Source organism: Chenopodium album, chromosome 22, assembly GCF_948465745.1.
Source record: "Chenopodium album chromosome 22, dcCheAlbu1.1, whole genome shotgun sequence".
In the NCBI taxonomy this organism is placed as follows: Eukaryota; Viridiplantae; Streptophyta; class Magnoliopsida; order Caryophyllales; family Amaranthaceae; genus Chenopodium; species Chenopodium album.
The window spans coordinates 36,120,919-36,136,525 of NC_137855.1; the positions used below are offsets into that span (position 1 = coordinate 36,120,919).

At 30.1% G+C, this 15,607-nt stretch overlaps 1 pseudogene; it reads right to left on the reverse strand.

The window, feature by feature from the left end:
- Positions 1–3,222: 3,222 nt before the first annotated feature.
- LOC145605306 ((-)-drimenol synthase-like) lies at positions 3,223–7,086 on the reverse strand (annotated as a pseudogene).
- Between the last annotated feature and the right edge of the window lie 8,521 nt (positions 7,087–15,607).

Below are 15,607 nucleotides of genomic sequence, written 5' to 3' on the forward strand. Positions count from 1 at the left end.
ATTTATACCCTGACCTTACGTCCCTGCCCTCATTTGCCTCCTTCTTCACTCCGTCTCTCTCCTCTTCCTCTCTCTCCACTCCCACTCCCTCTCTCTCATGCTCTGCGTACTCTCTGGTCTCACCACCACCACCACTACGAAGACCACCAAAACCACCACCGAAGACCGACATATTCGTTCTTCTTCGATTCTCGTCTCCTTCTCCAGTTCTTCTCTTTCGTTTCCATCAACATACAACACTGACTTTAATCGAGGTTAGGGTTTTAATTTGATTTTGATTTTTCTTATTTTGTTTATCTGGTTTTGATTTTTCTTAATTTTTTTTTTTTTGGGATTTCTGGGTTTATTTTAATCGATTTTTTTTTATATTTTAATTCGAATTTTTTGGGTTTAATTAATCGATTTAAATCGATTTTTGGATTTTAATTTGATTTTTCTGGGTTAATTTTGGGTTTAATTAATTGAATTTTTTTTTGGTACATGCATGCGTTTTTGGGTTTGTTTGATTTATATTTTGAGTAGTCTGGTTTTTAGGGTTTATTTTTTGAGTTTTTTGTAATAATTTTTGGGTTTTTTTTATTCGATTTTGATTTTTTTGGTTTTCCATTTTGGGGATTTCTGGATTTCGATTTTGAGTTTTTTTTTCTGCTTCTTATCGACTCAAATTTCTGGGTTTTTCTGGGTTTCAAATACTCTTACTTTTTTTCGAAAGTTTATGGGTAAATGCATGATTTCTGAGATTTTTTTTATTCGCATTTTTTTATGTTGTAATAATTTATGGTTATTTATTTATTTATTAATTTTTATGCAGGTGTTAATTGATGTAACAAGAAGACTTTGATTTTGGTCGATTGTTTTTGATGTAATTTTTTTTTGTATTGTACAATAACAATTTAACGTTTGTATTGTAATTTATTTATTAATTTTACAACAACAATTTACTTGTTGAATATAATGTGAGAAATTCCGCTTCTGTTATATTGATTGTGATGTTGTTTGGTTTGTATTTATATGGTTTGTATTTATATTTTTTTTATTATAATTGCAGAAAAAAATTATATACATGTTATTACCACCGGTTAACCGGTGGCATTTATGTTCAAAATTATTTAAAAAAAAATAAATCGGGTAGCATCATTGCCACCAGTTAACCGGAATCGATGGCAATACTTGTTTTTGCCACCGGTTTTGAACCGATGGCTATTTAGTGGAGTATTGCCACCCCCCACATATTCAGCGGTTCAAAACTGATGGGTTATGGGGGGGGTTTTGAATCGGTGCCTAATTGGTTTTTTCTACTAGTGGTGGCTTTTTTTTAAAAAAAAAATTTGTTAATTAAAGGTAAATATCACTTTACTACCACTCAAACACCACTACTTCACTTTTGCTATCCATCGAACGCTATATTTTATTTTTCTACCACACAAAATCACATAATTTTAATTTTTCTACCACACAAAATCACATAATTTTAATTTTGGTACCACTTAAATACTTTTAGTTACAATTTTCGTTAGTGAGATCAACAACGAACCCTCACTGCCACCCTCCTCCTCGGACACCCTCACTGCCACCGATCCCTGTCAGCCACCTTCAACCCACCATGATTTTTTTTTAAAAAAACTTTCTCGCTGCCCCAACCCCCAGCTCAAAATCGGAAAACAACCCCCTTCCCACTAGAATCGCCCCTTCCCCTACCCTAAATCGACCCCCTCCCCTTCCCCACCCAAAACAACCACCCCTAACCCTTAAACACCAGCCTGACACCACCATAAACGAAACCCTAAATCCCATTTAGGGTGGTTTCGGGCTGGTGTTTAAAGGTTAAGGGTGGCAATTTTGGGAGGGGGAAGGGGAGGGGGATCGATTCAGGGTCGGGGAAGGGGAGAGGGGCCGATTTCGGTGGGGGGATGGGGTCCCATGGGGAGGGGGTTGTTTTCCGGTTTCAGGGTTGGGGTTGGGGCAGCGAAAAGGGATAAGGGATAGAGAAAATCATGCATCAAAGATATAGTTGATGGCTTTTATTTATTTATTTAATACTCCCTCCGTATTTTTTATTTGCACCACTTGATGATGCGCGGAGTTTTAGGAGAGTAATATAATATTGTGAGTGGGTTAATAATTTATTATAGTATAGTAAAAGTTAGATGGGGATCATGAAAGGGAAAGAATGTGAGGGAGAGTAAATATTTTTATTATATAAGTGGAGACCATGGAAGAGAGAGAAATGATAAAATAATTTTAGTGGGGTTTGAAGTAAGAGAGAGAAGATAATATATAATATAAAGTTACCAAATAAAGAAGTGATGCATAAAAAAAAAACACCCATAAAAGGAAAGTGGTGCATTTAAATAAAAACGGAGGGAGTAGATTTAAATACATACTCATACAGTCCTACTATTCATGCGTCAAATTTCAAAAAGCTTGCATTACAGCATTTTAACATATAACTAGTTTTGGCCCCGTGCAATGCACAGATTCAAAATAATAATAACATTTAAAATTATGATAGTCAATTGAAATGGGGTTAATTTAAATTAAATGACTTATGTAACATTTTCATTATTTTTTTTTTTGAAATTTGAATTTATTTAATGTCTAAACTTTATATATATATATATATATATATATATATATATATATATATATATATATATATATATATATATATATATATATATATATATATATATATATATATATATATATATATATATATATATATATATATATATATATATATATACATAAAAGAATTTTAGATTTTTTTTATATATAAAAAATCAATGAATAGCGTTTTAGAGGGAATTTTTTCACAGAATTATGCCAAGTGTCCCATCTCGGTGATTACTTTAGTATTGATTACTAGTTTTATCCCCGTGCAAATGCACGGATTTATAATAATAAGACTTGAAAATAATGAAAGTTTATTAAAATGAAGTTAGTTCAAATGAAATGGCATATATATAACATTTTTTTTATTTTTCAATTTGAATTCATATCATGTCTATCTTTAAAATTCTTTTTTTAGATAAATTATTTAAAATATTTTAAAAATTATTGTAAGTTTTTATTCCTTATATTTTTTTTTTTATCATGTTAGTTTTTAAGAGGAAAAAAAGAAATTAAAAAAAGCTAAAAATTAAAATATTTGGGCGGGAAATTTTTTATTGTGAATGTGACATTTGTACTTAAGGGATAACTCTGATGATTAGTTTAGTGTATAATATAGATAGATAGAAAGATGCATAAAAAATATGGGTGTTCAAGGTTTTTTGAGTGGTAATCAAACTTAACAAAAGTTGGCTATCAACAAATTAAAAGCTTCTTAAATTTAGAAAAAATGGTTTTAATTGAATATAAGGGGAACCTGTTGTCTTGTATAGTTAACGAAAGATGATCTTCCTTGTTTGGCAAGATCTTTTTCAGCTTCCTCACAAGCTTCAACATTGGCATAATAACTCCACTTCACATGCTCCGGAAGTTCATCCATACAACTTTTGTCCCAACATACCCTGAAATAAACTTTCCTTTATCCTCTTAAATTCTAATCTATAGCTAAATACTTCATCTCATTAAAAAAAAAAAGAAAAAGAAAAAAAAAAGAAAAAGAAAAGGAAAAAAAAACATTTCAAATGGCTAATTGATAAACTTTATATTAGGGCAAAGTATGTATTGCATGTTATATTCTATTAACTATTACTAAACAAAACATTGCTGACATCATCATCCCTTAGATTATCATACTCCTATGTGTCATTTTTACATTAAAAAGTTTTCCTGAGAGTGAGGGATAGCTCAAGTGGTTAGAGCTTCCCTCCTGATTCCAAGAAATCTTGGGATCGATTCTCATCACCCGCCCTTTGTGGCTCTCTAAACACCAAAAAAAAAAAAATTAAAAAGTTTTCCTCCATTTTTATTGATGATGTCATTAATTATTATTTTTATTTTTATTTTTTTAAAACAATTATTATTTTAATCTACACTACACATTTCTGAATTAAAAAATTGACTCTCATTTTTACATAAATGATAAAATTAATTGTTTATGCATGTTAGCAAAATTATTTCATTTGCATAATAACAAAATTATTTAAATCGTGTAATGCACGAATCTAATCTAGTTATGCTCTCATTTGCATAATACAATTATCTAATAATTCTTTACATAATCTATCTATGACTTAATATCATTATGAGACAGACGAAGACAAAACTAAACACACGGTATACTTTATGTCATTATGAGGCAAACCTTTGAAATGTTTCAGTGAGTAGTTCAAGTTCTTCAATAGTTCCATATGCATCATAAGTATCGTCTAATAACGATGTTGACTTGAAAATTTTCCGATACACTTTCCGAGCAAATGAAAATTGGGGTTCATAGTAGACTCCTAAAATCCAAAAATATGCCTCTGTCAATCGGTCTCTACTGAATGATGCATTCAAATGTAGTCCTTTCCACCACCTATGTCAATTAAACATCATGATCAAGTTATACTTTTACGTATTATAAGTTGAAAATTTCTAGTATATCGTTAGACCAAATTGCATTCATATGATTACGTACTTTTTAAGATCTTTAAGCTCCTTTTGGTGTAAAGCTTGAAGCAAATTGAAATCGAGTTTTGCAAACTTGAGGAGAGTTTGTTATGTGAAGGATCCTTTTCATACACCGAGATGTAATGCCTAGTCTCTACTCGTGGCATGCCCTTGTGGAGAGGTTGGTGAAGGGCATGGGCAACTTGATCAGCAAGAGGTGAGCTTAATTGGTTAACCATGGCATTGAGACGAGTTGTTGAAAATGCAAAGGCTTCATCGAGTATCTTGTCATCGTGAACTCGAACATGGGAAGCCTCATACAAGCTTAACAGTCCTAGAACGTCCTTCGTTATCGACTCCTTGAAGCTTCCATTTTCATCTTTGAACTTGTTAAATACGTCTGTGTCATCGTGACATAATTATAATCGTTACATACTCACTATATGTAAACATAAAACTAGCTTTTTTAAATAGGACAAATTTGTAATGGCTACAATAATTTTGTAGTCATTTTAACTTAATAATCTTGACCATTCATTTTTAAATCTAAATCTACACTATTTATTAAGTAGACCATAAAAAATTTAGATAAAATGTTATGTACCTAAAGCAAATACTCTTTGCCTCTTCCCATTCCCTCTGTTTTCATGAATTATAATGTATGGACTTCTACCATTTCGCAGTTTTTAATTGCCATTTCTCTAAAGAAATCACTTCCTAAAACTTAAACATCACTTTCTATAACATACATAAACATCCATATTAATTTTAAAATTGTTTTTTAACGATAATAAATTTATATTTCTAGGCATAGTTATATCTTGTAAACGTACATCAAGGCACCTAGTAAAATGCTTACCACAAGGCACAAAGAAACCGTGTTGCCTAAGGATCCGAAATCGAGTGGAAACATGGTAGAGATCATCTTTGGCACATTGTTCTTCATAGCTCTCGTAAACTTGCTTCAAAGCATCCTCAATCTCATGTTCAAAGTGATATGCCAATCCAAGACGTTCGATTACGTCGATGAAATTGAGCAGCTCAAGAGGGTTGCTCTTAGTTTCCAACAGCTCCTTCTTCACTTCATCTTTAAGTTGACTCACTTCTTGCTCCTTTTCAACTTGGACTGCCTAAATAATCCGTTTTATGAAAGGAGCCAAAAAAAAAAAAAAAAAAAAAAAAAAAAATTTAGTACGTAACAATTAAAAATACAAAATTCTTAGCGGATATGAAGTTTCTTGAATTTGTTTATGGCTTGTTTGGCATTTCAAATCCAGGAATTGGGTCAATTGTCTTATTTAGATAATGCAAATAGTTGGATTTGTATTTGGCCCAAATCCAAGTCAATTACAAAATCAGTCAAGTTTGATGAATTTTAAATTCCAACTTAATACTTCCTCCGACCCCGAATGATAGTCACTTTTTCCATTTTTAGTGACCCAAAATGTTAGTCATATTTGCTTTTTTCAAGTATCATTAATATTATCTTTTTACAAAAATTCTCTAACATTTGCATAAATATTTGTGCAAATTTAACTTTTCAATGTAAATTTTACTTTCCCATGTACTTTAATTACTTGTTCTCTCCACTTTATTGCACACTCAATGTAAATTTACCTTTTCAATGTATTTTCTTTAATTCTCCTTAATTCTTGTGATTTTTCTTCAAAAGTGACTATCATTTGTGGCCGGAGGGAGTACATGTCATTTCAATTTCCTTTCATGCTATTTTCTCTTCTCTCTCCTCCAAAGCTCCAACAACCACAACTTTCTCTCTCTATCCTCCGTTACTACAATCACTCACAAGCTGTTTTTGGTAGATTTGAAGCAAACTACAAGTATCAAAGCATTGATTTGATAATTTTACAGTTGATTTTTTTTTTTTTTCAATTCAAATAATCAAATTGGGTCAACGGTTAAGACATAAATTTTTTTTTAAAAGTACTTGTATGAATTTGTTAACAAAAGAGCTTTCAAACTTTGAATTTAATTTACAAAGTTTTTAGGAAAATTTAAATGGTTTTAATTTAGAATTGGATTATCGTTGCTTTCTTTTACCAAATTTTATTTGGGCACCTAGTTGTAGTTTCCGATGACATCGTTGTATGATTTGATGATTGATTGATCATTCAATTAGTTAACCATTGATTAATGTAGATAAATCTAAATCATTCATAAATTTCTAGTTTTACTTCACAAATTCTACTCACCTCCAAACACCATTTAGAATTTGAAATCATAGAATTAAAATTCGAATGTTTCCCAAACATATATTTCGGAATTGAATTCTATGATTTGAAATGAATCATTTGAAATTAATTACTTGTATCCAAACGCAACCATATTTAATTTGTAAATAACAATTAAGAATACAAAATACAAAAATTAATATTACCTCGTCATGATGAGGGTTGGTTATATTAAGAAAGTGATCACCCCAATGACATGGATGAAAGTTAGCAACAGGACGAGGTGTTTGAGTTGACATTTTTATTTTTACGAAAGTTGGGTTTTCATAAACAACTTTCAAATAATGTATGTAATGCAATGTTATCTCTTGGATAAAAATGCTTGAATAATAGACTCATTTATATAGCAAGAGCCATTTGTATCAATAATTTAAATAATTCAAATTTCATATGACCCACAAAAACATACTACCTCCATTTTCAAATACTTGTGCCATTTTTCTATACGCGGAGTTATAGGAGAATTTCGATAAATTATTAAAATATGGAGGCAGTGACGTAGGTGGAAGAAGAAAAAAATGTAAAAAGCAAAAATAGTTGAGAGAATTGGAGGAGAGAAAATATAAAATTAATAAAATATGATTTATATTGGGTCCATTAGTTGAAAGAAAATGAATTAAATGATATAAAAGCTTTCCAAATAAGGAAATGGAGCAAGTATTAAAAAACGTCCGAAAATAAAAAGTCGTGCAAATATTTAAAACAATGTATGATTCCTACACCCAAGTGCACCGAGCAAGTACACCCGTAAAGTACATAGTGCTTACACATAAAGAACACAATGCTTTTAAATCTTTGAGATGGAATGTAAAGAACAAATAATTAGAGTGAAAGAACATACCGTTAAAAGGTAAATTACATGACAATTTTTTAGCATAGATTTTAATTAAGTAAAAGATAATTGCTATTTATCTTTTTAGTTCACATCTTATAGTAAATCTTTTTAAGAGAATCAGTTTCTGAGATTAATTATCCTCTACGAGATTTTTTTTTTTTTTCTTAAATATAAGTCAAGATTTTTTCATGCTAGTTAAAATTTAAATATTGTTCTTTTCATAATAATATATATCATGTTCATCAATATTATTTTTCTTATATTCATTTTTAATTTGGTATGTCCATGCGTACTACTTGTAATGTTCTTTGTATAATTTAACAACGTTCTTTTTCCATATGTACATTATTACCTCATATAATGATATTTTTTGAATTTTCTAATAAATTATTTCAAATGTCCATATCCTTTGTTGATAAGTTTAATGTACTTGTTGTTCATTCATTACATGATAGTACATATCATGTTCTTTATCAATAACATGGAAGTTCTTTCATAATATTATGGATGCTGTTTTAATCTAAATGTCCATCATTGTCCCAAAAACTTCTCATTAACTTTCATAATGCTGATTACAAAAAAGAAATGAAAACATAATTATTGGACAATAAAATTGAGATAAATATAAATAAAAGGAATAAAAGGTCTGAGTGTGTGACAATAAAATTTGTATGAAGGGAGAACTTAAAATCCTAAAAACAACTAATCATAGAATAAAGGGAAAATGAAACTATCTAAACCTTCTTTTGACTAAAACAAATCAAATATTCTCAATTTAAAAGTAGCGGTCCACGAGTACTAGAGATGTAAATGAGCTTGTGAACTACTCGCGAACGAGCTTGGTCAAAGCTTGGCAAAAACTCATTTGTTAAGCTAACAAACAAGTTTAAACAAAAATCTTAAGCTCGTCAAATAAATGAACAAAGCTCGAACAACATCATGTTCGACTCGTTAATGTTCATGAACAGCTCGTTTAAGTCAATTTATAAGTTTTTTCACGCCCAATTAAAATTCAAACAAATTTATATATCTTTTAGTCATACGTATTTGTAAAAAGTACTAATTATTTTTTTATCACGTAAAAGCATGAAACCTCCATCATTACCTTTTTCTATAGTAAGAATATAAACATCTTATATACTACCTCCGTTACAGGTTATGTGCAACGATTTGACATAAAGCAGAGAGGGAATATGTCTAATCGTTGCACATAACCTGTAACAGAGGTAGTAAAATTAAATGAATAAAATATAAAAGAAACCATTTTTTAAATGATAAATTAAGGCTCGTTCATTTAATCAAGCCCGATTTAGACCCGTTCAAGCTCGAACTTAAACTCGAAATGCAAACGAGTACGTTCGTGAACAAAGCTCGAACAAGCCAAATTCATAACAAGCCCAGATCGAACAAGATTTTTAAAAACTCGTTCAAGCTCGAGATAATTCGAACACGAATAGTTCATATGAAGCTTAGCTCGAACAGACTAAAACTCGGCTCGACCCGAATCGTTTGCAACCCTATCAACGACAACAAGATTTAAAAAATAATAATAAATAATAATAAAAATCACTTAGTACCACGACATAAAGATATTTTCGAGATGAATATTGATATCATGTGAATCATGTGATTACATAATTTACATTACATGAATTATGTGATTACATAATTTACATTACATTAATATAAATTTACAACTAATTAAGCCGTGAATCATGCAATTACATTACATTACGAATTCAATATATAAATGTATAATAGTCACAATTTCAAACAATTTTCAATTATTACTTAAATATAAGTACTCCTATTTTAGAATTTCACAAATACTACCCTTAAATTTTATTAGAATGCATGTAAGGATGTAACCAATATTGATAAATTAAGAATTCGATGTGACATTTTTTTTTTCTCACTGTCTATTCTTTTTTTAACACTAAACTCATCACTTGCTTTAATTTTCTATCTCTATCCTCTTTGAGGAGTTCATATTTAGAACATAGAAAAGAAAATTTAGAACATAGGAAAATTTTAGAACATAAACTGAAAAAATTTAAAAATTTAGAACATAAGGAAAAAAAAATAGAAGATAGCAAAAATTTAGAACATAAGCAAACAAGTTGAAAAAATAATTTATTGCACAGGAAAAAAATTATATCATAAGCTGAAAAAATAATTAAGAACATAAGCTGAAAAAGTAATTTAGAACATAAGAACAAATTTAGAACACAGGCTGAAAAAAAAAAGTTCGAATATAGGAACAAATTTAGAACATAGCTAAAAAAAATTTAGAACATAATCTAAATTAAATATCAATAAACATTTTACAAATTTTTCATGTATACATTTTTATTTTTATTTTTTAGAAATCACTATACTATATGAATGGAGATATTTCTCAAAAATATAATCCAGTTATTTAAATAGACTACACTCTTATTGTTCAAATTGTTTCTTTTTTTAAAATTTGGGATAGTACTATTTTTTCTCTCTTCATTTTAGTAACCGAATAGTAATGTATGTAATGAATTAATCTGTTTACATCAACTAATTTCTTATGGACTATTTCTAAAAAGTAGAAATTAATTAAGATTATATATTTTTTTTCTCTTTTTCATAAAACATAATTTAGAGGGATAATTAACCTTATATCTATCTTATTATTTGTACAAGATCATTATTTGCCTCTTTAATTGAGCGTTTCCAATCGCAATTATAAGCAAATTTTAATTTTTATTATATAAATTATTAATTTATTTAAAGAAAATATGGAGTAATTAAAATTATTGTGCATGGCACGGGACCTAACGTAGTAGTACTCAATGAGAGAGTAGTTCTTTTAATATTCTTACTAGATTAGTACCTGTGCAATGCATGGATTTACCAGTAATATATCTTGGGAGTTTTGTAATTTTTTTTGAGTTTACAATATTCATAAGTTCAATTTAATTGACCTTAATTATGCTAATAACTCCTATAAAACATAAATTATCAAAATTATATGTACTTATTTTTAAATTAATTACCTAAATAATAGCTACTATATATATCTGTATAAAATTAAATAGCATTTTTTTTTCAAAAAAAAAATAAATAGCATTTGAGCGGGAAATCTTTTAATAAAATAGCGCCACGTGTACAACTTTGAAAAAAGATGATATCAGCGGTTGCTAGTTTAGTATTAATTAATTATAGAATTATAGATTTAAAATATCGAAAGTAAAAATTAGAGTAAGTTATTAAAAATAACCTATACATCTAGATAAATTATCAAGATCTAATATACATATATGTCTAGATACGTCGATACCCTTTAAGTGAGTAAGTGAGAGTCATTAGCAAAACAATACCCTTTAATTACTCCCAAATTAGTATGCTGACCAAGTCATATCTTATAAAAGCATCAAACAACAGAATTTTAAACACGAGGTGGCTAACATTATTGGGAAGAAAGGCCACCATTGTGTTACTCAAATTAGTAATCTTCTTAGTGACACCGTCAGATGCACTTTAAGAGGCAAGCCCGAACATGCACGCTTTTCTTCAAGCGAATATAAGTGACTAGTAGATAACACCACTAACATCATATATATCCCTAATAACTGTACTTTATACGAAATATTATCAATCCTTACTCCATACATCAAAAGTGGGAAGTTTTTTGTTGGTTTTTATTCCTCACTCTATGTTTTCTTAAATTATGTGTCAAGTCAACCCAATTTAAGTGTTGTAATTTATTCAAACCGAGGGCAATATGTTGTTTTGGCTCAAATTGAGTTGATTGAAATTATTTGAAAATCAAATAATTAATAATCAGTTATCACACAGTTTTATATTGTCGTGCACATACATACAAGCATAGTAAATAAATATTAGATTCGTTCTTCTCAAAAATAAAAAAAAATAAAAAAAAAAAATAAAAAAAAAAATAAAAAAAAATAAAAATAGATTCGTTGAGACATTATAATAAGTATATATGTGGAAGATTTGAGCAACAGGCATTCTTTACGTATTGATCATAGCAAATGTTATGATAATAAATCCACTCACGGATAAAAACTTTCGTAATTCAATGAAATGTCACGTCTTAAATTATTGAAATTAAAATGGGTATGAATGTCATTTCGAACTCATTATAAATATATTAAGATTTAAGATTATTCTAATAAAATTCTATATATGTAGTTTCTTGTCAAAAAATATACATGTAGGCCTTGTTTGGTAAATGGCTTTTCATTGGCTTTTTTATTGGCTTTTGACTTTTTCATTTGGTCAAACATCCAAAATTCGTGTTTGGTAAATGGCTTTTTCAGCTAGCTGAAAAGCTGGCTTTTAAGACAAAATGAAAAAGCTACTTGGAGTAGCTTTTGGCTTTCTAAGTTACTAATAACATTCAACAGCCAATTTTACCAAACATGTTTACATACTAATAAAAAGTCAAACAACCAACAAAAAAGACAATACAAACAGTCAGTCAAACCAGCCAATCAAACCAGCCGACAGCCAACAGCCAACAACCAATTGCCAAACAAGGCCGTAGTTTTAAATAGTACATAAATCTTAATGGGACCATTAATTAAGAATGGACAAAGTCTAAAATAAATGCAACTTCCTCCACCAGGCACCAGCTACCAGCTACTACTACTAATTTTATTTTATTTTATTTTTATCTAGCTACTACATACTAAATTACTAATTTAACAGCACTGTACCAACTACTTCAATACTTATTTTATTTTTTGATAACAACTACTTCAATACTTATTGGTTATTGGCAGATACATATATCTTCTTCGAGATCATCAATATTGTCTTTAACACTCTGATTAGAAAGAGAAACAGACGTAGAGTGGGCTTTTCTGCCTTGTGCAGCAGGGCCGGCCCTGAGGGTAGGCCTGGGGTGCGGTGGCCTAGGGCCCACGCCAGAAAGGGGCCCAAAATTACAAAAAAAAAAAAAAATCCAATTAGAATAATAGTTTATGGGCTTGATTTGCGTACTTATAAATATGTCCAACAGTATTAGATACCCTCTAACAAGTTAATTAGAAAAATAGATTTATTACGAGTAGCTTTTATTATTTAGCGCTCATATCACTTAATTAGGTGGAATTTACAATGTTAACTAATCTCTTCCCATCCTTTTACTCAGTTTCCCATGATTAACAATTCCCAAAATACATAATTTTCAATTATACCGCTTCAAATCTTCTCTAATTATCCAAATTTAAACCCTTTTTTATTTAGCTAATTAATTTGTCAAAAAAAATGTTTGGCTAATTAATACTATGGCAATGGTTAAAAAAATTAGCAAGATAAATAGCAGCAAAATAATTCTCTATCACAAATTACTCCGATGAATGTTATGGCTTGTTCAACTTTTATTTGGTTGTCAATTAGACAAAGGTAATACAACTATTCCTCTTTAATTTTTCTTGGATGTTTTATTCAAATGAAATACAAATAAGTTATTTTTATTTGTCTTATATTAAAATCTATTGCGTCAATAGAAATTTTGGTTATGTATAGGGCCCCTCTCTTACATTATGCCTAGGGCCCATAAATTATCAGGAACGGGGCTGTTGTGCAGTTGTGCCAGTAGTTGATGAAAAGGATAGTCATGTCCATGGGCCCATAGTCATGAATGAATAGAGGTAACTCGACTTGAACTCGTTAGCCTCAGCTCGAGCTCGAAAACTCGCAAGCTTACATTTTCAAGCTCAAACTCGGCTCGACTGAAGCTCGATTTATACTCGGCTTCGTGCTCGATTTGCACTCGGCTCGTGCTCGATTTGAGTTCAATTTGATTTTGAATTCAATATAGCATGTCTCAATATAAGGCCTACAAAAATTATGTAGTATAATGTTGTATTACTTTAAAAACATTTCTTAAACCTATCTTCTTTTCCAACCCTGCAATGCGGGGTTGTAGGTTTGTAGAACATCTAATACTATTAGTGTTTTCTTATATATCTCTCATTCTACGTTACTCTACCTCATTATAATTTTTCCATGTGGTGCATTAGGTGCAAGTTGTGTAACATCATATTAAAGATGGGCACGGGCCCGACACGGCACGGAGGCCCACTTGTGGGCCGTGCCGTGAAAAAAATTAAAATTCGGCATGGCATGGGTACGCCGGGCGGCACGGTCGTCGGCCCGCCGACACAGCCCGTGGCACGGCCCATGCCTGATTATATAAACTTATTTAATTAAGTTTATTTATATAAACTTATTTAATTAATAATTAAGTTTATTTATATAAACTTATTTAATTAATAAATAAGTTTATTTATATAAACTTAATTAAATTAAAGTTGTTTAATAAACATATATTAACATAAACATATATTGATAACATTATTTATATAAAATTAAGTAGTATTAAATATATATATATAGTTTTTTTTATTTACATTTTTTATAAATAATAATTAAAAAACGAGTTGGCCCACATACCGTGGGTTGGGGTGTAGCAAATTTTGGCACGGCACGGCATGGCATGGCACGATGCCCATCTTTATATCATATTATTATTTTTGTATAGCTGTGTGCGCGCTATGTTATATATATAAGAAAACTTCATTGTTCATTTACAGACAGGGTTCAATTCAGATATGGCTTATATATATATTATGTTATATGTTGATGAAATTATTATTATGACAGCATCTTCTGAATTCTGATCATCCCAAAAAGCATTTTATGACTCTTTGGGTATTGAATTTTCTATGAAGGATCTAGGTCCTCTAAGTTTCTTTCTAGGGATTGCAGCCACACACAGTGCTACTGGTAAACAATATGCTACAAATATCATTGATAGGGCATGGATGTCTAACTGTAGCCCATATACCATACGCCAATTGACACTAAACCGAAGCTTAGTGCCTCTGCGAACTCCCTATATGAGGATCCCACTAAGTAACGTATTCTGGCCAACGCGTTGCAATATTTCTTTCTTTTACTTGGCCCGACATCTCCCATGTAGTACAGTAGATATGTCTTCACATGCAGTCATGCACGATACCAGGAATGAGCATATGAATGCTCTCAAACGTATTCTATGTTATCTGCAAGGTACTTTGTCTTGTGATCTCCATCTTTATAAATTTTCTTTCAATAAGGTCATTTCTTATATTGATGCTGATTGGGGAGGATGTATGCCCTGACACCCGACGTTCCACCTCGGGTTATTGTGTTTTTCTTCGTGGCAACTTATTGGTCTCTTGGTCGTCTAAACGACAACCAACTCTGTCAAAATCTAGTGCAGAGCTAAGCCGAGTACCGCGGAGTTGCTAATGTTGTCCCTTATTCATGTTGGATTGGAAATTTACTTCTAGAGCTACATTGTCCGATCAATAAAGCAACCCTAGTATTAATCACCAACTCATTGTATACACTAAGGTCCCATTCTTTTCACCTTATTTTTGCTGAACGAAAATTATTTTTACTGAACTTAAATTAAATTTAATGAACTAAAATTATTTTTGCTGAACTAAAATTATTTTTACTGATTTTCTATTATAATTCTTCTTTAAGAAAACTGAATTTTACTGAACTGAACTTACTTTTACTAAAATGAACTTAATTTTACTAAACTGAACTTATTTTTACTGAACTGAAATTATTTTTACTTAATACTTTTTTAAAGATGAAGAGAACAGGGCTTAACACCTTTATGTCAATCGGTTGGGCAGGGAAATTAAAGATCAAGTTTGATTGATTTTTGAAAGGATTTACAAGTTTATAAATTTTCTCAAAATCTAAAATACATAGCTTAAAATTGGATTGTGTAGGCCAAAACTATAATACTTTTTAAATTCCATGCAATAATCCGGGCATCCCCAAATTTAAATCTAATCTAAAAATCTTAAACAAGGCAAAAGCTATCTTTCTTTTTTTTATAAAACAGGAACTTAATTAATTAATTAGAAATAGTTACAGTACAATAAAAGAGCAGCCCAAAGTCCAGATTAGAGCTACT